Genomic DNA, 22462 nt, shown 5'->3' on the forward strand with positions numbered 1-22462 from the left:
AGAATGTTTAATTTAAGCCCATGGTAAGTGCAAGGAAAATATCAGAGAATATGCAAATTCATAGAGACACAACACAAAGTAGAGTACAGGTTAGCAGGGGTCAGGGTCAGGAGCAATGGGAAATTTATACAAAATGACTATAGGGTTTCTGTTTAGGATAAAGAGAAAGTTAAAGTAATAGTTTTAACATTGTGAATATGATTAAGCCCATTGAATAGTGTGCTTGGAAGGGGTTGGGATGGGCAAATTTATGTTGTACATATGTTTTCACAATTAAAGAAATAAAAAGAAATTAAAGAGATAATGACAATTAAAGGCAATGCATGATACTGAACAAAATTTAAGAATGAAGGTAAGGACATTATTGGGACATAAGAAAAAACTGAATTTACAGAGGTAACTCTAGAGCTTAGGTTACCAGGAGATCAAATGTGGGGTTGAGAATGGGAGCCAATGCTTAACACTTGTAGAATTTTTAATAAGGTGTATTACAGAAGTATGGAAATGAACAGAGTTGATGGTAACACAGTATAGTGAGTATAACTAACAGTGCTGATTTTTAAACGTGATTGTGACTGAAAGGGATAGTCTGTGGTCATAAAAGTCAATTGAAAGAAAACGAGAATAATCTAGGGTATGTATAAGATAGTGATTTCAGTGGTGGATGAAGATAGTGTTAATAGTATAAATATAAGAATGTTCCCCTTTTATAAAGTATTAATAATACGGTGATACATGGAAAAATTCCATGTAATGTAACTCATGGACAGTAATATTTTAACAGTCTTGCAGCAATTCTAAGAGACAACAATAGGGAGCATCAGGTGGTATGGATTTTTCCTTTTGGGACCACGGAAAACATTCTAAAATTGACTGAGGTGATGACAGCACAACTCTGGATGAAAATGAGAGCACTGAGTGTGGATTGTACAGGCATGGGACTGTAAAAAAGAGTGAAGCCTGTGGTGGAAGATGGACTATGTTTAACAGAACAAATATGAGAGACTTCTCTCACGAACTATAACAAACATATAATACTAATACGGGGATGTTAATAATCAGGTAGGTTGGGAGAAAAATACAACAAATGTAAGATATGTGCTATAATTAGTAGTAATTTTTTGACAATGTAATTTCATAGTATGTAACAAATGTTTTACAACAATGCAAGGTGTTGGTGGTAGGGTGGTATATGGGGTATGTCTGTTTTAGAAAGTTCATAACTTTTACTACATACTTGAATGATCTACTACAATAATTTGTTTTTAAGTGAAAAGACTTCTCCCTAGCAAATGGGAATAAATAATTGTTAACCATATATCTGATAAAGAATTTAATACCCAGAATTATAAAGGAACTGCTACAGTTCAACAACAAAAAGAAAAACAATGCAATTTTAAAAGAGCAAAGGACTTGAACAGACTTTCTCTAAAGAAGATATGCAAATGGGCAATAAGCACATGAAAAGATACTTAACACATCATTGATCACCAAGGAATTACAAATCAAAACCACAATGAGATAACCACTTCACAGATAATACAATGTCTATTATTTTAAAAAGATACAGGAAAGCAGGTATGGCTCAAGTGATAGGGCCTCTGCTGCCTACCATATGGGAGGCCCCAGGTTCGACCCCTGGGGCTTCCTGGTGAAAAAGAAGAAGAGAAAGTTTGCCTGTGCAGCAAGCTAGTGCCCATGTGGAGAGCTGAGTTGCCCACGCAGTGAGCTGAGTGGCCACGAGAGTGACCACGTGGCAAGCTAAGTGCCCACATAAGGGTCCACATGGCGACCTGAGTGCCTGCGTGGACAGCCAGTGCCCACGCAAGTGAGTTACGCAGCAAGATGAATAAGGTAACAAAAGAGAGACAAGGGAAGAGTCAAGGTGAAGCACAGCAGAGACCAGGAACTGAAGTCAGGGAACCTCTCTCCACATCAGAGGTCCCCCAGGATTGAATCCCGTTGAAGCCTAGAGGAGAAAGACAAGAAGAAAAGACAAAAGATAAACAGTTACAGAAGATCACACGATGAATGGACACAGCAAAAACAGCAGGGTAAGGGAGGAGAAGGAAAATATATGTATGTGTGTTGAGGACAATGCAGAGAAATAGGAAATTTTTACATTGCTAGTGGCATTATACAATGGTGCAGCCACTGTGGAAGTCAGTTTGGGTAGCTCTTCAGAAAGTTGAAAATACAATTACCATGATGCAACAATTCCACTTCCTGTTATACACCCAAAAGAATTAAAACCAGGGACTCAAACAAATATTTGTACATCAACGTTAATAGCACCATTACTGACAATAGCCAATATGTGGAAGCAACCCAAATCACACATCAACTAAAGGATTTTTTTAAAATGTAGTATATACTCACAATGGAATATTATTCAACCATTAAAAAGAATGAAGTTCTGGTACATGCTACAACATAGATGAACTACTCCATGTAAATCATGTTGAGGGAAATAAGCCAGACACAAAAAGATAAATATTGTTATCATCCCAGTTATATGCAATACCTAGAATATGCACATTTCAAAGAGACAAACAGATTATAGCCTACCAGGGGCTGAGGGCTGGGGGAGAGGGGAAGGGGAGTTATTGTTTAAAGGGTACAGTGTTTCTAATTGAGGTGATGAAAAAATTGAAGCAGTGGATATTGGACAATGGTGGCACAATATTATGAATGTAATTAATACTACTGAATTGTACACTTGAAAGTGGTTGAAATGAGAAATTTTGAATTGTATGTATGTTACAATAAAAACAGGAAGCAGGAGGCCGTTTGCACCCATCTTCCCAAATTCCTGTTTATTCTTTCTTTTTCTCTTGAGTTGTCTGTCTGTCCCTCCAACAAAAGTAGAGAGGATAATGGATGAGGATACCAAAGCTCAGCTATGGGAAGTTGAGTTCTGCCACCTTCTAAAAAAGCCATGTAGCCTTTACTTGGTCTGAGCAGCCATTCAGTTGGGTCACAGTCAGAATTTTGAACTGTAATCTTCCTTGCCTTTCTGAAATCCTCTTGCAACTCAGCACCCTCGGGTTAAATTCTGGCTACCCAAAATTCAGCTCTAGACCCATTCTCTAATCCCCAAATTATCCTTTACTCTCTTTTCCAACAAACTAACTTCTCCTAAAGACCCAGAAACTACTGCTACATATTGATCTGAATATTCTCAGGGGAGGGGAGTGGGAGGAGGTGTGTGGGAGGAGGTGGGGGAGGGGGCGATAAGTGAGCATCTTCTGCCTCTGGTTTACTTTATACCAACTGACCAAACTTACACACTGCCCCCACTCCAAAGGCAACAACAAGAAAAGATTTGGTGATAATTAAATGTGGTACAATACTAAGGCAGTGTTAACAATTCCTCAAAATAGCCCAGTGGTAGAAATAAGAAATTTAAACAATTTACATTTATCCTAAGGCATTGGAGGGATGTCAAAACGAAGATGTCCCAAATGTAGCTAAAATGTGTACTTGAACCTCCCTGTGTGGGAAAGTCAGAGAGAGAGAGGGATATGTAATAATTTTTTTGCCCACAATGAATCTTTGGTGAATGAATCAATGCATGAATTTATTTAATCTAAACTTTGAAAAGTAAGAAAATTTTCTGTTACCATGCATTCCTATCTGTGCTCATTTAATTCTCCTCACAGCCCTATTGGTATGTGGGTGGGGAAGCACTATTTTTTTTCTTTCTGTCTTTCTCTTCATTGTTAAAAATGACCACACATTAATAGTTTTATCTCACATTTCACACTTACTTTTTTTTTTTAAAGATTTATTTTTTATTTATTTCTCTCCCTTCCTCCCCCCCCCCCCCCCCCGTTGTCTGTTCTCTGTGTTCATTTCCTGCATGTTCTTGTTTTTGTCTGCTTCTGTTGTCAGCGGCAAGGGAATCTGTGTTTCTTTTTGTTGCATCATCTTGCTGTGTCAGCTCTCTGTGAGTGCGGTGCCACTCCTGGGCAGGCTGAACTTTTTTCACGCTGGGCGGCTCTCCTTATGGGGCGCACTCCTTGCGTGTGGGGCCCCCCCCACATGGGGACACCCGAGTGATACGGCACTCCTTGCGTGCATCAGCACTGTGTGTGGGCCTGCACCACACGGGTCAAGGAGGCCCGGGGTTTGAACCGTGGACCTCCCATGTGGTAGACGGGCGTCCTATCCACTGGGCCAAGTCTGCTTCCCTACACTTACTTTTAAGTTGAGAAAATCTCAGCATACTTGAGGATATGAAAAACTGAACAAAATATGCAGATAATCTAATAACATCCCTTCTATAGATAGTAGCTTGCCAATGAGTTTAACTTACAAAAAATATAAAATTTTAAAACAGTCTTCTGGTAGTTTGTATATATAATAAACACCCTAATTGCCACTCTTTTGAATGGAGTCTTAGTTCACAAGTGCTCTGTTCTTAAAAGAATCAAGAGGTCATCTGAAAGTAAGCAAACATTTATTTAATATTATTAAACTATTTTGATGGAAATATTTTTACATTTTCAATATCAGCCTTCATATTTGAAAATAAATAAATAGGTTTTTAGAGAGATCTTTCTTCTATGGGTTATTCAGAGAAGGCCTCACAAATAAAAACTACTTTTAAATTAAACTAATTTTTTTGTTTGTTTGTAGAATTATTACAGTGATTCTACAAAACACTCAATAAAAGCAAAGGCTTAGAATGTTAGCATCATCTCAATGTTACCAATTCCATTAATTTATTCAATCTTCTCATTTTTTTTAAGTTTTAACTAACAATTCTCCAAAATAACCTCAAATCACACAAAAATATAAATATTTCTAGGATCTATCCCTTCCATTCCTCATGCCAATCCCAAAGCCCAGGCCCTCATGATATCATGTAGCTAACAGCAATGTGGCTTTTTTCTTTTTCTTTTTTTTTTTTTTTTGCAGTACTGGGACCTTGTATGTGGGAAACTGGCACTCAATCACAGAGCCATATTGGCTCCCCCAAATTATTCATTTGTTTTGCTTGTTTTTTGTTTTTTGTTTTACGAAGCACCAGGAACCAAACCTGGGACCTCCCATGTGGGAAGCAAGCGCTCAACTGATTGAGCCTCATCTGCTTTCCTTTTTTTTTTCTTTTAAATTTTAGCCTTTCCTTTTTCAAGTCCAATCTCAACTTCTATGAATCACTAATCAGGTCATTCCATTATCCAAATCTATCAATGACTCCTCATTTCCTTTCATATGGATATCCACAAATTTTCTAAGATATCAATTCCTTCAACCATCCTATAACAGCAACCAATCATACCACTACCACCCCCTTTTACCTCACAGGGAAAGGTACTCCTCTCCCTAAGTCTATGGATTTGATCTCATCCCTTCTGGTCTCTTATTCAAATTTATCTGTTTCTTATAACTCTGATCTCTTTCCTCTATTTATCCCCACAAATTTCCATATTAAGCTACTGCCACATTTCTTTCCCTTCTAAACCAAATTTCCTGAAAAAGTTGTTGAAGTACAGCCTCTTTTTACCCCACTCAACCTGTGTACAACATTTGAAAGTGTCACTTCTTTGCATTCTATTCCCTTATACCCTCTTCTCATCCAGTTTCCAACACATTAGCATTTTTTGGTTCTACTTTTGAATTCTGCCAAAGAAGTGTTTAGAAAAGAGACCAGGTATATGTATTTTTAAAAACCTTCATGTAGACAATGGAATACGTACATGCAGTAACATGGATGAATACCAAACATTTATGCCTAGTGAAAGAAACCAGATACAAAAGCTACATAACTTATGATTTCATGTTCATGAAATTCTGGAAAAGGTGAAACTATAAGGACAAAAATCAAATCAGTGGTTTCTAGGACCTGTAGGTGAGGGAGGGAGGATTCACTACAAAAGGGGTAAGAAGGGAGCTTTTTGGAGTACACATTTGTCAAACTCATCAAACTGCACACTTAAAAATAATTAATTTTGCTGCACGTAAATTATATCATCTCAAAAAACTAAATGGGAAAAAAAAACCTTCACAGATGACAACAATATGTTGTCAGGGTTGAGAATCACCTATATAAAGAGTAAGACTTCAACTATTGTGATTAGTAATCGAAGAAAATATGGCATTGGTGTGAAGAAAGTGGCCATGGTGGCTGCTGGGGGTAGGGAGTGGGAGGAAGAGATGAGATGTGGGGGCATTTTCGGGACTTGGAGTTGTCCTGGGTGGTGCTGCAGGGACAGTTACCAGACATTGTATGTCCTCCCATAGCCCACTGGGTGGACTGTGGGAGAGGGTGGGCTATGATGTGGACCACTGACCATGAGGTGCAGAGGTGCTCAGAGATGTATTCACCAAAAGCAATGAATGTCTCATGATGATGGAGGAGACCGTTGTTAAGGGGGGAGGAGAGTGAGATGAGGGGGGTGGGGAGTATATGGGGACCTCATATTTTTTGAATGTAATATTTAAAAAATAAAGACAAAAAAGAAAAGAAAAGAAAAGAAAAAAAGCTCTGGGCAGGCTTCAGGTCACATATTTGGTAGTAGATATCATATTACCTTAATAAACATTTTATTTTGGATTAAAAAAAAAAGTATGACTTCAAAATCTCTATCTCAGTCTTAACCACATATCTACTAAGAAACACCTTCCTGAATTTCAAGGTACCTCAAGCTTATTAAGTACTAAACTTCCTTACCTTCACTATGCCTTCTCTTTTCCTTTGTATATTCCTTAACTTGGTTAATGTTACTACAATCCCCATTTTCCCAATAGGAGATTAATTCACAACTCCTTCTACTCCCTCCCATTCCATATTCAGTCAGTCATTCAATGAGTCTTCTTCTCCCAGATATGACTCCTCCTTTCCCATCCTTCTACTCTACCATGACCCTACTCTTTCTATCCTCTAACAAATCCAACAGTGCTTTAACTGGCCTCTGCTTCCAATCTCTCCTCACTGTGCCCCAGTTGTATGCCACATCATCACCTAAACACACAAAAGTGATCGATCATATCATACTGAACTGTTAATTCCCAGGTGACTAATATACACAAAACTCTCCTCATAATTTGACCCCTAGCATTATTCCAACCTCTCATCTCCTGCCAGATATCCTGAAACTTGCAATAATCACCAAACTTGTGTGGTCATGCCTATGAGCATACCTCAACTTGTAGTACCTCTTCCTTACCTCATTCAACCTGAAAATTCCAGTGTATCATCTAATATTCAGGATACAACTCAATGCCAATTCCTTGAAAAGTCTGCCTGAACAGAAGTAACCTCCCTATATGGCCCCAAAATTACTGATACACTCTATTAGAGCACATTAAAGTCATCTGCTTACACTCATTGAATATATTCTGTATGTTGAGCACTGTGGAATTGTGAAAATGCAAAAACAGACAGACAAAATACTTCTCAGATTTCAGATATAACTACCTATTCAAGTGTCATTCTCACTGCCTAAACCAAGAGCTGCAAAGGGAAGGATTCTTAACATGGAGTCTACTGACCCCAAAGGGATCTGAACAAGGAAGGGAAAATTATATCTTTACTTTCACCAACCTCTAACTGCACTTTAGCATTTCCTTCAATTATATTGGAGGCCATAAGCCTCAGTCGTATTAGCAGTTCCTACAACTCTGATCACTGATATAAATCACAGATACTATCATATTTAATGTGATTTTCTCAAAAAATTATTTATGCTATTACTTAAAAATTACAATATTAGACCCACTGCTAGGTCTTGTTAGTCAATGAGTTAATAATGTTACCATACTACAAATTTTTAATGTTAAGAACTACTTAAATATAATTACTTTTGTTTATAATCCTATGTATTTTATTTCATGTTTTTATATACACTTTTCTGGTAAAAGTCAATTAACTTTACCTACCTCTTGGCAGAAAAAAAAAAAAAAAGATTACAAACCCCTGCCCTAAAATATCTCATTCTTTTCTATAGGCCCAGCAGAGTGACTGGTGTTTAAAAAAAAAGTTCCCAGAAGGAGGCTGCCACTGCAGCTCCAAGTTCATGGGAGTATAGAGACATGGAGTATGCAAACCCTCATGAGGAACAGATGGTAGAAACGGTGAAAGATGACCAGGAGATGTTGGAATAGTTAGGAACTGCTCCAGGGGCAGGTGTAAGCGGGACCCTCCTAGGAGGAGGAGGAGGGCCTGGACTTACTTTGATTCTGTTTCTCAGGCCTTTACCAACAGCTACCCTGAGGACTTCTACCTGACTTGGTACAGCGCTGAGACTATTATTCATGGACTTTCCAGTTGTTATAACAGCTGGCCAACTGAGAACTACATATATAAGTTTTCCACAAGAGTTGCAATAGAACAAACTCATGTTACAGTTACACCTTTGGAATCAGCCCTGATGAACTGCACTTCAGCTCAAGAGGAACATGACAAACTTCATGAAGAAATACAGAATTTAATTAAAATTCAGGCTACAGATGTTTGTACAGAAAACAGCAATCTCAAGGAAGCATAAGTCTTTGAATATTTAGTGACCTAAATTCTTATATGTCTTTAAAAAGGAAATTGCTTATGATAAATAAATTCTCAGTGTTTAAAACATTTCAATATAAGCAGAACCTCATGGAGAAAATTAAGAGTTATGTGAATTCTGTGCTCAGTGAAAAGTAATCAAGGCAGCAAAAGTAGTAGAAAATGAAGGCAGCAGCAAAAGTAGTAGAAAATAACAAAGAACAATAACTTCTCAAAATAAACCTTAAGGTAATGATAAAGAAATGGAAACTGAAGCTAATTTGGATATAGAAAAAAGTGTTAGTGAGAAAGAGTTTATGATAACTGAGTCCTCAGGAAGCACAGTACCCTCAAGAAAAATAATAAAAATCTTTTCTTATTTAAGTTTATATGCTGCAGCCTACAAGCTCTTGATTAGACAGGAAAGAGTGGGAACTCTTGAAAGTGGAAGAAAAAGAAAACGGAAGATCACTGAAAGCAAGACAGTATGTTTTAAACAATCAGCCAGTATCTTCTGAAAAACTATGATCTAGAAAAAAACACAGGCATGGCTTTGGGAAGAAGACAAGAATCTGTGATCTGGTGGGAGAAATAGCAAGAGAAAAGCTGGTCAAGATACTATTACATATATGATAAATTCAACAACCTAACAAGACTCATGCTAATAGATGGAGGACTATGAAGAAACTAAAACTGATTTGTTTAGACAGTGAAGACTGAATGTATTTGTAAAAGGTTGTTAAAAGAAGGACAGTTAAAAACTTTGATCATTGCATTTGCTTTAAACTTGCTGATCACTGATTTATCTGATTTTTGTTTAAAGCATTGTTGTATATTTTTGTTAAAGTCATTTAATTCATTTGAAGATTTGTGCTATTAATAGTAACATATGCCATCAATGTATTCTTCCTTTTTAAACTTTATTTTTATTTTTTAAAAGAAACTTAGATTATAAAAAATATAGGAGATTCCCATATGCCCCACTCCCTAGCCCTCCCACATTTTCCCACATCAACAACATCCTTCATCAGCGTGATACATTTGCCACAAGTAATGACCACATCTTGGAGCACTGCCACCAAGCAATGACTATCGTTTACACTGTGGTTTACACTCTCTTCCGCACAATTTTACAAGCGATTACAAGATATACAATGGCCTGTATCTGTCATTGCAATGTCATCCTGGATAATTCCCAAGTCCCGAAAATGTCCCCAAATTACACCTATTTTTCCCTCTCCCTCCCCTCAGAATCTCCAGCGGCCAATGCCTCCACATCCATGATAAAAGTTCTTCCACTGCTAGGATTACAAGTCTAAAGTAAAACAACTCTAAGTCTACTCTAGTCCATCGTCCATTCCCCAATCCTGAGGATCCTGTGATGGTGATGGCCACTCCACCTCTAATTGAGAGGGGGCTTAGAGCTCCAGGGGCAAATGGATGGGACTTTCTTGCTTGCAGTTGTAGACCCTCTGTTCCTCGAGATGATGGTTGTCAGTCATCATCTCCTTGTTAGATGTCCTGGGTGAGTCCAATGAACTGAAAAGTAGGTGTTGCAAGTCTGTTGAGATTCAGGGCCCAACTGGCATGCAGACAGCCCAAAGACATCTCTTGGATGTACAACTATTAACTAGTACTAACTAAAGGTTCAAATAGAGGAGTGGCAGCAGAGCCACGTTTAGGAAAAATACAACTGAGTCCAACTCTACCACACTGGAAAGCATAAATTCCAAAGTAGTGCCTACTGGAAGGGCACCAAACTCCTGAGCTGTATGCTCTGCCTACAGTGTCTGGATGTCTCCAGGGCCCTCAGGAACCCTGCTATGTGATGAAATATTTACTTTGGCAGTCAATGAGTTCCTGCTGAGACATGCACAAGCATAACTTCTGAAATGACCTCTCGACACACTTTGAAGTCTCACAGCCATATAAACTCACTTGTCTTTAACCTTTCCCTTTTTTGGTCAAGGTCTTTTTCTAGTTGCATTGCTAGTTATTACTAGTTGCATTGCTAGTTGTTACCCTTGGTACTGGATAGGCTCATCCCCAGGAATCATATCTCACGCTGGGGAAGGTAATGCATTTATTTATATGCTGAGTTTTAGCTTAGAGAGAGAGGCCATATTTGAGCAATAAGGAGGCTCTCAGGAGGTAACACTTAGGCACTGTACAATATTATGCTAGGTTTCAATTTCAAAAGCAAAGGTTCAGAAGTACAGTCCTCACAATCAAGGGCCTGTCAATGGTCCATCCTCCTTCACTAGTCATTGCCCCTGTACTCAGGGGATTCTTGCTGTCCCATTAGAGAATGTGTCAAGAGTTCTCCAGGATGGGAATTTGGGATTTCTTTGGTTATTGTGTGGATCTCCACCCACTGTGACAATGCCCCATGAACACTTGAAAACACTCATATGCCTTATAAGCATGCCCCAGGTGAAACTCCTCCCATGCATGCCCCATCTCTGACACCCCACACCAATGATCCTCCTGTCACAGTTGTAACCCTTCTATGATCCAAAACTTCTTCAAAATTGAAGCCAACAAAATAATTGAATACGCTTGATAGGAAAATGATATAATAATGATGGTTTTAAAAATAAATAAAATACAAAAAAAATTTTGTTTGAAATAATAAAAAATAAAAATTTTTTAACATTATGTCTTTCATCACTGTAAGATAAGTTGTATGTACAGTGACATTTGCTTCCATTTATTCACCCAGGGTCTTATTTTTCATTTTGTCTTCAAAGAAGCATTAAGTCACAGAAAAGTCACATACAGAATATAGGTGATTCCCACATACCCAACGTCCTCTCCCTTTCCCCCTTTCCCCCACTAATAACATTTTACATGTGGATGGTACATTTGTTACCACTGATGTACAAATATTGAAAACACTGCTACTAACCATGGTCAATGATTTACATTGTGGATTACATTTTGGGCCCTACACTTTTATAGATTTTGATGATGTTTGAAACGGTCTATATCCATCCTTGCAGAATCATGTAGAACAATTCCATAGCCCCAAAAATGCCCCACGTTCTATTTATTCTATTCTTCCCTCTCTCTCCTCTCAGGACCCACCAAGATTAACTCATTTTTTTTTTTAAAGATTTATTTTTTATTTATTTCTCTTCTTCCCCTCTCTCCCCCCATCGTCTGTTCTCTGTGTCCATTCGCTGTGTTCTTCTTTGTCCACTTGCATTCTTGCTGGCAGCACCGGAAATCTGCTTCTCTTTTTGTTGTGTCATCTTGCTGCATCAGCTCTCCATGGTGTGGCACCACTCCTGGGTGGCTGTGTTTTTTTTTGCACGGGCGGCTCTCCTTGAGGGGCGCACTCCTTGCACATGGGGTTCCCCTACTCAAGGGACACCCCTGTGTGGCATGGCACTCCTTGTGCATATCAGCACTGAGTGTGGGCCAGTTCACCACGTGGGCCAGAAGGCCCTGGGTTTGAACCCTGGACCTCCTATGTTCTGGGCTGACGCTGTATCAGTTGAGCCACATCCGCTTCCCAAGATTAACTCACTGAAGGACAAGACTCATAGTTACTTGCGACAACACTGAGGGCTTGACATACTGGCTTGTTCTCTCCTATTAGGCACTGCCTATGCTCTCAAGAGACTCTTGCCCCTCTATCTGCGATCACAGCAGGACTCCCCAGGATGGGAGTCCAACACCTTCCCACTCATTATGTCAGTCCCCATCCCAATACAACACTCTATGACAAGATAAATGCTACACACTCCCTAGACACCTGCCCCAGGTACAACCTACCCAGCATGCCACCCACATTCAACACCTTAACTCAGTAACCCTCCCCTGCCATATATGCCAAAAAAACTTTCCCAATGTAGTTTGAACCACATACCCGCAAATCCCCAGAGTTCACCTTCTCCTTCTCCCTATTACTGTATTCTTAAGTGTTCTTTTACTTTATTAAATACCCGACACTCAAATCATGATTCAAGGGGTAAAAAAGGAATGAAAACCTGTTAAGAGAAAAAAATATTTCTATTAACCTAGTCTGTTACTGTAGGCTGACCTAATCCTTATAACACACACATAAAAAAAGTTTCCTAATCAATAATAAATGATAGGACTTTGGCATAAGAGGTAATGACTTGGTTTATGGTTTTAATGTTACTTAATTGCTAAGACATTTGCTTATAAAATAATAAATGAATAAGGCAATCTATCAATTATAATATAGTTTTCATATAAAGAGAAAAACTTGAATATGGTAATACCCATAAAAGAAAATTTGTACAATAAACATGAATAGTTTTGTCTCATTTAGGTACATTTTGACTTATGTTCCAGTATAAAACTTTTGACAAAGATGGTTTTGAAGAAAGCTCTTTATAGCTTAGAGCCATAATCATCAAATTCTCTGAAACTTCCATTTAATAAACTAATACTGGGCCTAAATGGTATTCTGTAAGTATTTAACATCTATGATAAATACTACACAGACAAGACCACAGGTATCTTACCAGGTAATTCTGAATATTCACCAATATTTTATTCACCAGAGAATTTAGTCAGAGGAATATAATTTAACATTATTATCCTAACCCTAACCCTAAATTTAGCATTTCTAGTTACATGCACCTGATTTAAGTGAGTGAATATAGTACCTAAATTTCAGAGTAGTGAGTATTTGTATTAAAAAATCAAATGCTATTATTTGATATTCTGTACTCCATTTCCTATTAAAAGTTTTATATATTTTTAAAAGTTCCAAAAAAGTACCAAATGAATGAACCAATATATGTTTGAAATCTATCAGTTTTAGCTCTTTTACATTTTAAAGATAAAGTCAAAATGGCCTTTATTTTCCAAATAGTATAAAGGCAATACATTAGAAATGATTTCTAAGCTACCTCTAAAAAAGTAAACTTGCACAGGTCTTGGGTGACCAACTTTAAAGAGCTCTGCCTTTCAGACTGACTTGTACAAGTCACTCACCTATTTGTTTCCATTTCCACTGTACATTGTAATACTTTGAAAAATTCATCGACAAAGGACCTTTGACATTATGAAAGCTTAACTGGGTCAATGAATAAAGGTGACTCCTGATAAAAAATGAAGCCATTCTAATACTCAGGTTATGTTTACTGAAGGAGGTAAGCATAATTAGACACCTGCTAAGAAACCATGAAAAGAAGAAACAGAGAAATAAAATTACCCAGTAATATGATTTTAAACACTTGGTATATACATGAAATATTTTAAGAATCACAGTCATTTGTTTTGAGATTCCTCCGAACAGAAGCTGTTTTCTTGAGAGAAGGACAAAATGTGGGCAGCTTCTACAGCCAAACATACAATGCTTTTAAATGTTTCCTCATATTCTCTATCAGTAAACTAATACTAGGGATCATTCAATGTCTTCTATTAATTTATAACATTAGTAAAGTTACATAGTTTTTATAAATAGCATCTAAACAAAGGAAAGTTTAGATGTTCTATGTATTGTTCCCATATAAAATACGTAAAAATGGTTTAGATCCAAGCAAGTTGCCAGTTTCCCAAAAGTTCCTAATTTCAAACACGTATACACATGAATAAAAATAATTATGATCAAAGAATGACTCTACTGCATAGTTAAGCTACAATGGAACATCAGTGCTTGTTTAGAATCAGTTTCCAGTTCCAAACTACTATAAATAAGATATGAGACACCAAACAAACCTACGTAATACCAACTGGTACTAGATGACAACAGGGCTTTTTTCCTCTGAGAAACAGTTATTTTATTGTGCATGTCATGTTTTCAGAGAGCTGCATATTCTTTCTTCTCTCTGAGCTTGTAAAATTAACATGTAAATATATTAGTATATATTTAACTGAATAATAGGCAAGGAGAACATTTAAAAACCCAAAGTATCTTTTGCACACAAACAAAATAAGGATAAGAAACAACTCATTAAAAAATAAAATACCTATCTAACCAAACTGTTTTACATTTAACTTTTTAAAATATTTGAAGACAGCATTCTGACATTTACCTCTGCTCTATAGATATTCTTTTTTGTGCTGAATAGTTATTTCTCTGAAATTTTTAGTTGTTTTTTTTTTTTTTTTTTTTTGGTACTCTATCAAGCAATTTAAATTTGGTTTGCTCTTATCATCATTCCCAGGTTGGAAAAACTGAATTTAGTAATGACTCACATATAAAATATTTCTAGTCCCTGACATTTAAAGCATCTTCCCAGTTCTAAAATTCTACTTCTGAGGAATCCAATACATACTTAAGGAAAGCCAGACAACATAATGGTTAGGATACTCCTTAAATTTCCTACTCCTATAGGGACAAAGAAAAAACTAGTGGTTATCAGCAGTTAGGAGTAGGCAGGATCTGACTGCCAAGGGGTAGAATGTGGGAATGCTTTGGGAGCATTGGAAATGTTCAGTATCCTGTTAAAAACAGTGATAGCTTTAAGAATCTAACCATATGTAAAACTTCAAAGGAGAATACACACATACACACAAAGAGGTGAATTTCACTATTTGCTATATGTAAATTCTTTAAAAGTAATAAATTAAAAGTGTTTTTCTATTCCTCAAATAGAAAATTTTCTGTTTTTTAAATAATTAACCTTTATTTACATTGGCAAATATTTCTCTGAAAATTCCCCCCTGGGAGTCTGATAGTTCCAAGTCCTAGATCTGCCACTTACCAGTTGTGTTGACCTTAAACAAGTTATATTTCCCATATTATATCTTTTTAAATTTCCGGAAATAGACTTTACTGCCTAAGGAATGCAAACAATTAACAAGCATAAAATGTGAAAAACCTCAAGCCACCACTCTCCATACTGTGTTTTCTTTGCAACTTTTTTCTATGCAGATACAAATATACATATTATAAAGCTGATATACATATATTTACAAAAGTGTGATTATACAGCATACCATCCTGCAACTTTAAAAAATACATATATGCAGATATTTCTATCAGGACACAGAGTTACCATATTCTACTGAGTAACTACATCGTGTTCCAATGTAGAACACCATAATTTATTTAATCAATCTCCTAATTATGAATAGCAGAACAACTTAAACTGGAAACTTCAAAAAATGCTTCAATGAGGATAACATGCATGTGTGCTCATACTTACACAACTGCTGCTCCCCTAAAACTGTACAAATATACACTCCCACTATCATAAAAAGAGGGCTCATTTTACCACTCCTTTACTAGAATAAAATTATTCTTTCTAATCTTTATCAGAGATCTTAGAAAATTAGAGGCATTATTTTTTATGTTTTTTCATTATTGAGGTTGAGCATGATTCAAAATGTTTAAAGGCCATTTAAAAATGTATTCGGGGAAGTAGATGTGGCTCAAGCAATTGTGAATCCACCTATGACAAAAGGAAGTCCCGGGTTTGGTTCCCAGTGCCTCCTAAAAGGAAAAACAAAAAAAAAAGCAGATGAGCAGACACAGAGAGCATACAACGAACAGATCCAGAAAGCAGACAGGAGTTGTAAACAACAAGGAGGAGAGTAGAAATAAATTAATAAAATAAATCTTTTTAAAAATGCATTCCATGAATTTTCCTTTTTTTTTTTTTTTAATTAGAGAAGCTTTAGATTACATATAAGTTACTTTGAAAATATAGGGGATCCCAATATACCCCACCCCTCCCACTCCTATGTTTTCCTCCATTAACATATTTCATTAACGTGGTACGTATGTTTTAATTGATGAACACATATTGAAGCACTGCTACTAACCATGGTCTTTAGTTTACAATATGGTTTATGCTTTGCACCACACCGTTTTATAGGTTTTGACAAAATGTGTAATGGCCTGTATCCGTCATTGCAATGTCATGCAAAGCAATTCCAATGTCTCAAAAATGCCCCATGTTACACGTATTCTTCCCTCTCCCTCACCTCAGAATCTTGGGTGACCACTCTTTTCTGTCAATGTTACAAGTTCTTCTAGAATAAGAGTAAGTCTACTTTAGTCCATAGTTGGATTTGCCCCTTATATTTGTTCATTCCTCAAACTTAAGGATTTGGGGATGGTGATGCCCACTCTGCTTCCAAAAGAGAGGGGGCTTGGATCCCATGGTGCCCAGTTGTTTGAGGCACTGTTTACTGTGGCAGTCAGTAAGATCTTCCTGAGATGTGCATTAGTGTAACCTCTGGAATGATCTCCCGACTCACTCTGAAATCTCTTAGCTGTAAAAACTCCTTTGTGTTTAATATTTCCCCCTTTTGGTACGATTTTTCCTGTTTATAACACTTCTTGTGCAAGGTATTTAATCATATTAAGTTCTATCTTCCTCATCTGAAAAACTGAGCTAATCCCACTTATTATGTAAGTCTGTTGAGAGCTGAAAATGAGAAAATAGTACTATCAATGATTGCTAAGTAGGTCTTATACATCAAAATCATGTTGGAGTTTAAAAACAAACCAAAACAAATACATACATAAAATCTACTCTAGAAGATTCAGATTAATTCCAGACAGGGCGGTGTGAAGAATTTTTGAAAGAGGATCACTGATGATTCTGATGCACACTCCAAGTTGGGAACCAATGGCACACTGGAAAATAAACACCATTCCTCTTTCTCACATATTATCAAATGTGTTCTCCTTTTAAATATATACATAATCTCTTCTACTGTATTTCAAGTTTCTTGGTGTTGGCAATTCTACTAAACACAGTCTTCTACTGTTTTCATCCCCTAAATGGCTTAGACTAGCTGACTAAATAAAAATATTCTCCATTTTCAGGTGCAGCTAAGGCTAATATTATTGCCAGTATCCAGCCCCAGAATGGCACAGTCTTTGGGAGAAAGTGTCACTTAGATGGTGCTTTGATTTGGACTTTCTTTCAGCCTCAGAGCAGTAAGCTAATAATTCCCATTGTTTAAGTTGACCCATTTCGTGGTATTTGCTTGCGCAGCCTAGGAAACTAAAATATCTTTTATTTCTTTTTCTTTCCTAAGTGCTCTGAGATGGACATCCAGTACAATGTTGAATGGCAGTGGTGAAAGCAGGAATCCTTTTCTTGTTCCTGGTCTTAAGTGGAAAGCTTTTGGTTTTTCATCCTTGAGAATGATGTTAGCTCTGGATTTTTCATATATGGTCTTTATCATGTTAAAGAAGTACTTTCTATTCCTAATTTTCTGACAGTTTTTACCATAAAAGGGTGTTGGACTTTGTCAAATGCCTTTTCTGCCTCAAATGAGACCTCTGTGTGATTTTTTTTCTCCTTCATTATGTTAATGTGGTATGTGACGGTGACTTTCTTAAAATGAACTATCCTTGTATTCCTGGAATTAATCCCAATTGGTCATGGTGTCTAATCCTTAATATGCTGTTGGATTCAATATGCTAGTATTTTGTTGATATTCTGCATCTCTATGCATTTAAAAATTGGTCTATCTGGCTGTGGTATTAGCTAGATTCTATATTGGCCTCATAGGATGTGTTAGGAAGAGTTACTCCTCAACCATTTTTGGGAAAGTTTGAAAAGAATTAGTGTTTATTCTTCTTTGCATGTTTGGCAGAATTCAGCAGTGAGGCCACTTGGCCCTGGACTTTCCTTTGTTGGGAAGTTTTATTACTAACTCAATCTCTTTACTTCTTATAAATCTGCTTACATCTACTTCTTGAGTCTGTTTAGGTAAATTGTTTGTTATAGAAATTTGTCCATTTTCCTCCAGATGGTCCAATTTCTTTGTGTGTAATTGTTCATAGAGTTCCCTTAATAATACTTTTTACTTCTGCAAAATCAGTAGTAATGTACTCTGAATTCATTTTTTTATTTCGATTATTTGCATCTATACTTTTATTTTTGTCAGTCTAGCTAAAAAGGTTTGTTAATTTTATTGATCATTAAAAGAATCAATTTTTGGTTTCATTTATTCTCTCAACTGTTTTTCTTTTTTTTTTTTTTTTTTTTTTTTTTTAAAGATTTATTTATTTAATTTCCCCCCCTCCCCTGGTTGTCTGTTCTTGGTGTCTATTTGTTGCATCTTGTTTCTTTGTCCTCTTCTGTTGTCGTCAGCGGCACGGGAAGTGTGGGCGGCGCCATTCCTGGGCAGGCTGCACTTTCTTTTCACGCTGGGCGGCTTTCCTCACGGGCGCACTCCTTGCGCGTGGGGCTCTCCCACGCGGGGGACACCCTTGCGTGGCACGGCACTCCTTGCGTGCATCAGCGCTGCGCATGGCCAGCTCCACACGGGTCAAGGAGGCCCGGGGTTTGAACCGCGGACCTCCCATATGGTAGACGGACGCCCTAACCACTGGGCCAAAGTCCGTTTCCCTCAACTGTTTTTCTATTTTACTTATCTCCACTCTAATCTTCATTATTTCTTTCCTTTTACTAACTTTAGGTTTAATTTTCCTTCTTTTTTCTAGATCTTCTACATGTGAAGCTAGATTATTGACTTCAAATCATTCTTTAACATAGGCATTCACAGCCATAAATTTTCCTCTGAGGACCACTTAACTGCATCCCATAAGTTTTGGTTTGTTGTGTTTTAATTTTCATTTGCCTCTCCTATTATTTTTCCTTGGACCCATTGATTGAAAGTGTGCTGTCAAGAAAATCAATTAGTGTAATAAACCACACTGAAATACTGAAGAAGAAAAATCACATGATCCTCTCACAGTGATGCAGAACAGGCATCTGACAAAATATAGCACCCTTGCTTGATAAAACCACTCTGAAAGACAGGAAAAGAAGGAAGTTTTCTCAATATGGTGAAGGTCACATACAAAAAACCTACAACTAGCATTGTACTCAATGGTGAAAGACTGAAAACTTTCCCACTGAGATCAGGAACAAGACAAGGATAGCCACTGTCACCATTATTTTTCAACATTGTGCAAGAAGTTCTAGCTAGAGCAATTAGGAATAAAATGCACCCAAACAGGAAAGGAATAAGTAAAACTTTCACTATTGGCTAAGGACATGACTCTATATATATAAAACCCAGAAAAATTCACAACAAAGCTACTAGAATTAATAGACAAGTTCAGCAAAGTGGCAGGGTACAAGGTTAACACACAAAAATCAACAGCATTTCTATACACTATTGATATGCAATCCGAGGATGAAATCAGAAAAAAAATCCATCGATCATAGCTACTAAAACAATCAAATATTTAGGAATAAACTCAATCACGGGTGTAAAAGACCTATATTCAGAAAACTACAAAACATTGCTAAAAGAAAACAAAGAAGAGTTAAATAAATGGAAGGACATTCCATGTTCATGGATTGGAAGACTAAATATCATCAAAATGTCAATTCCACCCAAATTGTTTTACAGATTCACTGCGACCCCAATAAAAATCCCAAAAGCCTTTTTTGGAGATATCAAAAAGTCAATTATCAAATTTATTTGGAAGGGTAAGGAACCCCAAATAACAAAAATGTCTTTAAAAAAGAAGAAAGTTGGAGGACTCTCACTTCCTGACTTTAAAGCACATTACTTAGTTACAGTGGTAAAAACAGCATGACGCTGGCATAAGGACATTGACTAATGGAGCCAAATCAAGAACTCAGAAACTGACCCTCACATCTATAGCCAAGCTTTTTTTGGCAAGGCTGTTTAAGCCCACCCAGTTGGGCCAGTGGGCCAGAGCAGTCTATTCAACAAAATGGTGCTAGGAAAACTGGATAGCCACATCCAAAAGAAAGAAAGAAGACCCTTATCTCATACCTTATACAAAAATTAACTCAAAATGGATCAAGGACCTAAATATAAAAACTACAACCATAGAACTCCTAGAAGAAAGAAAGATCTTCAAGATCTTGTAGCAGGTGGTCTTTTCTTAAACCTTATGCCCAAAGCACAAGCAACAAAAGAATAAATAAGGGGGAACCTCCTCAAACTTCAACACTTTTGCACCTCAAAGGACTTTGTCAAAAGGGTGAAAAGGCAGCTAACTCAATGAGAGAAAATATTTGGCAGTCACATATCTGATAAGGGTTTAAAATCTATGATATATAAGGAGATCATACAACTCAACAATAAGTAGACAAAGTATCTGATTTAAAAATGGGCAAGACTTGAAAAGACAACTAACCAAAGAAGAAAACATGAAAAAATGTTCAACATCACTAGCAATTAGGGAAATGCAAATCAAAACTACAATGAGATACCATTTCTTACCTATTAGACCAGCTGCTACTGAAAAGTCAGAAAACAGTAAATGTTGGAGAGGATGTGGAGAGATATCTTTGTTCACAAGCCTCTCCTGTTACTTTTACTAGACCTGTGGTTGGTGCTGGGGACTGAATCTCTGGATTGTCCATGTGATAGCCAGGCCTGGAGCCTCAACAGACTTGCAACTCCTACCCTCTGGTTTATTGGACTTACCCCAGTCAGCTAACAGGGAGGTGAAGAAGGTCAACCACCACACCAGGGAGCCAAGAGTGCCTACAACTGCAAGCAGGAGAACTGCACCCATCATCCATGTGGAATCTAAGCACCTTCTTGAATAGAGGTGGAGTGAACATAACCATCCCAAGGTCCATAGGATGGAGGAATAGAGTATGGATTAGAGTGGACTTACTGATATTCTATTCTGGAACTATTGTGATTAGTAATGGAAGAAAATTTAGCACTGATGTGCAGAAAGTGGCCATGGTAGCTGCTGAGGGTAGGGACAAGGAAGAAGAGATATGACGTGGGGGCATTTTCAGGACTTGGGAGTTGTCCTGGGTGGTACTGTAGGGACAGTTGCTGGACATTGTATGTCCTGCGATGGCCCACCGGGTGGACTGGGGGAATGTGTAAACTATAATGTAAACCATTATCCATGCAGTGCAGCAGTGCTCAAAAAAATGTATTCACCAAGTGCAATGAATGTCCCATGATGATGAAAGAGGTAGTTGATATGGGAGGAGTGGGGTGAGGAGGGTGTGGGATATATGGGAACCTCCTATTTTTTAAATGTAACATTAAAAATAAATAAAAACAAAAAAAAAGTGATACATGGGAAAATATAACTAATGTAATTTATGGACTACAGTTAACAACACTGTAATGTTTTGGTAGCAAAAGCAATGTTGGCACTACATTAATGTTAAAGGTCAAAAAAGGAATATGGAGTTTGGTTTTGTAAGCTATGAATATGATTAAGCATTTTTTCTCTTCATTTTTTTTCATTAATAAATAGACCTTATTATGTTATGTTAAAAAAGAAAAAGAAAAAGAAAAGCTATTTCTCACTGTTGGTGGGAATGTACAATGATACAGCCACTGTGGAGGACACCTTGGCAGTTCCTAAGGAAGTTGCATATAGACTTGCCAAGGGATCTGGCAATACCATTGCTAAGTATATATACCCAGAAGAACTGAGAGCAGTGACATGACAGATATCTGCACACCAATGTTCATTGCAGTGTTATTCACAATAGCCTAAAGTTGGAAACAAACCAGGTGTCCATCAACTGATAAATGGATAAACAAATTGTGGAGTATACACACAATGGAATATTATGCAGTGGCAAGAAGAAATGAAGTCATGAAACATGACAACATGGATGAACCTAGAGAAGATTACATTAAATGAAGCGAGCCAGGCACAAATGGACAAATACTGTATTACTGTACTATTATAAACTAAACTATTATGTGAGATATGAATATGGGTAGAAATGTACACATAAGACCATTTTTCTTTGAAGCTGAACAAATGCAAGTTAATAGTACAAAATGTTAATATCAGACAAAAGAAAAGAAAAAAATTATACTAAGTGAAGGAGACCAGATACAGAGTACTACATATTGTATGATTCCATTTATAGAGAATGTAAATATAAATCAATTTATAAAGATACAAGTAGATTAGTTGTTAGGTAGGTCTGAGGAAGGAATACTAAGGGGTGTAGAGCCTTTCTTTTTGGAGTAATTAAACTGCTCTAAAATTTTTTAGATGATAAATGTAAAACCTGTAATTATACTAAAAGCCACTGATTA

The 22462-nt window shown here is 37.0% G+C and overlaps 1 protein-coding gene and 1 pseudogene across 4 annotated transcripts in view; one reads left to right on the plus strand and one right to left on the minus strand.

Annotated features, from left to right (window-relative positions):
- Positions 1-22462, minus strand: part of FNIP1 (folliculin interacting protein 1) — a 170280-nt gene that overhangs the window by 107343 nt on the left and 40475 nt on the right. The gene's annotated exons all lie outside the window — the stretch shown is intronic.
- Positions 8041-9009, plus strand: LOC139439846 (telomeric repeat-binding factor 1 pseudogene; annotated as a pseudogene).

This window comes from Dasypus novemcinctus, chromosome 2, assembly GCF_030445035.2.
Source record: "Dasypus novemcinctus isolate mDasNov1 chromosome 2, mDasNov1.1.hap2, whole genome shotgun sequence".
Taxonomy (NCBI): Eukaryota; Metazoa; Chordata; class Mammalia; order Cingulata; family Dasypodidae; genus Dasypus; species Dasypus novemcinctus.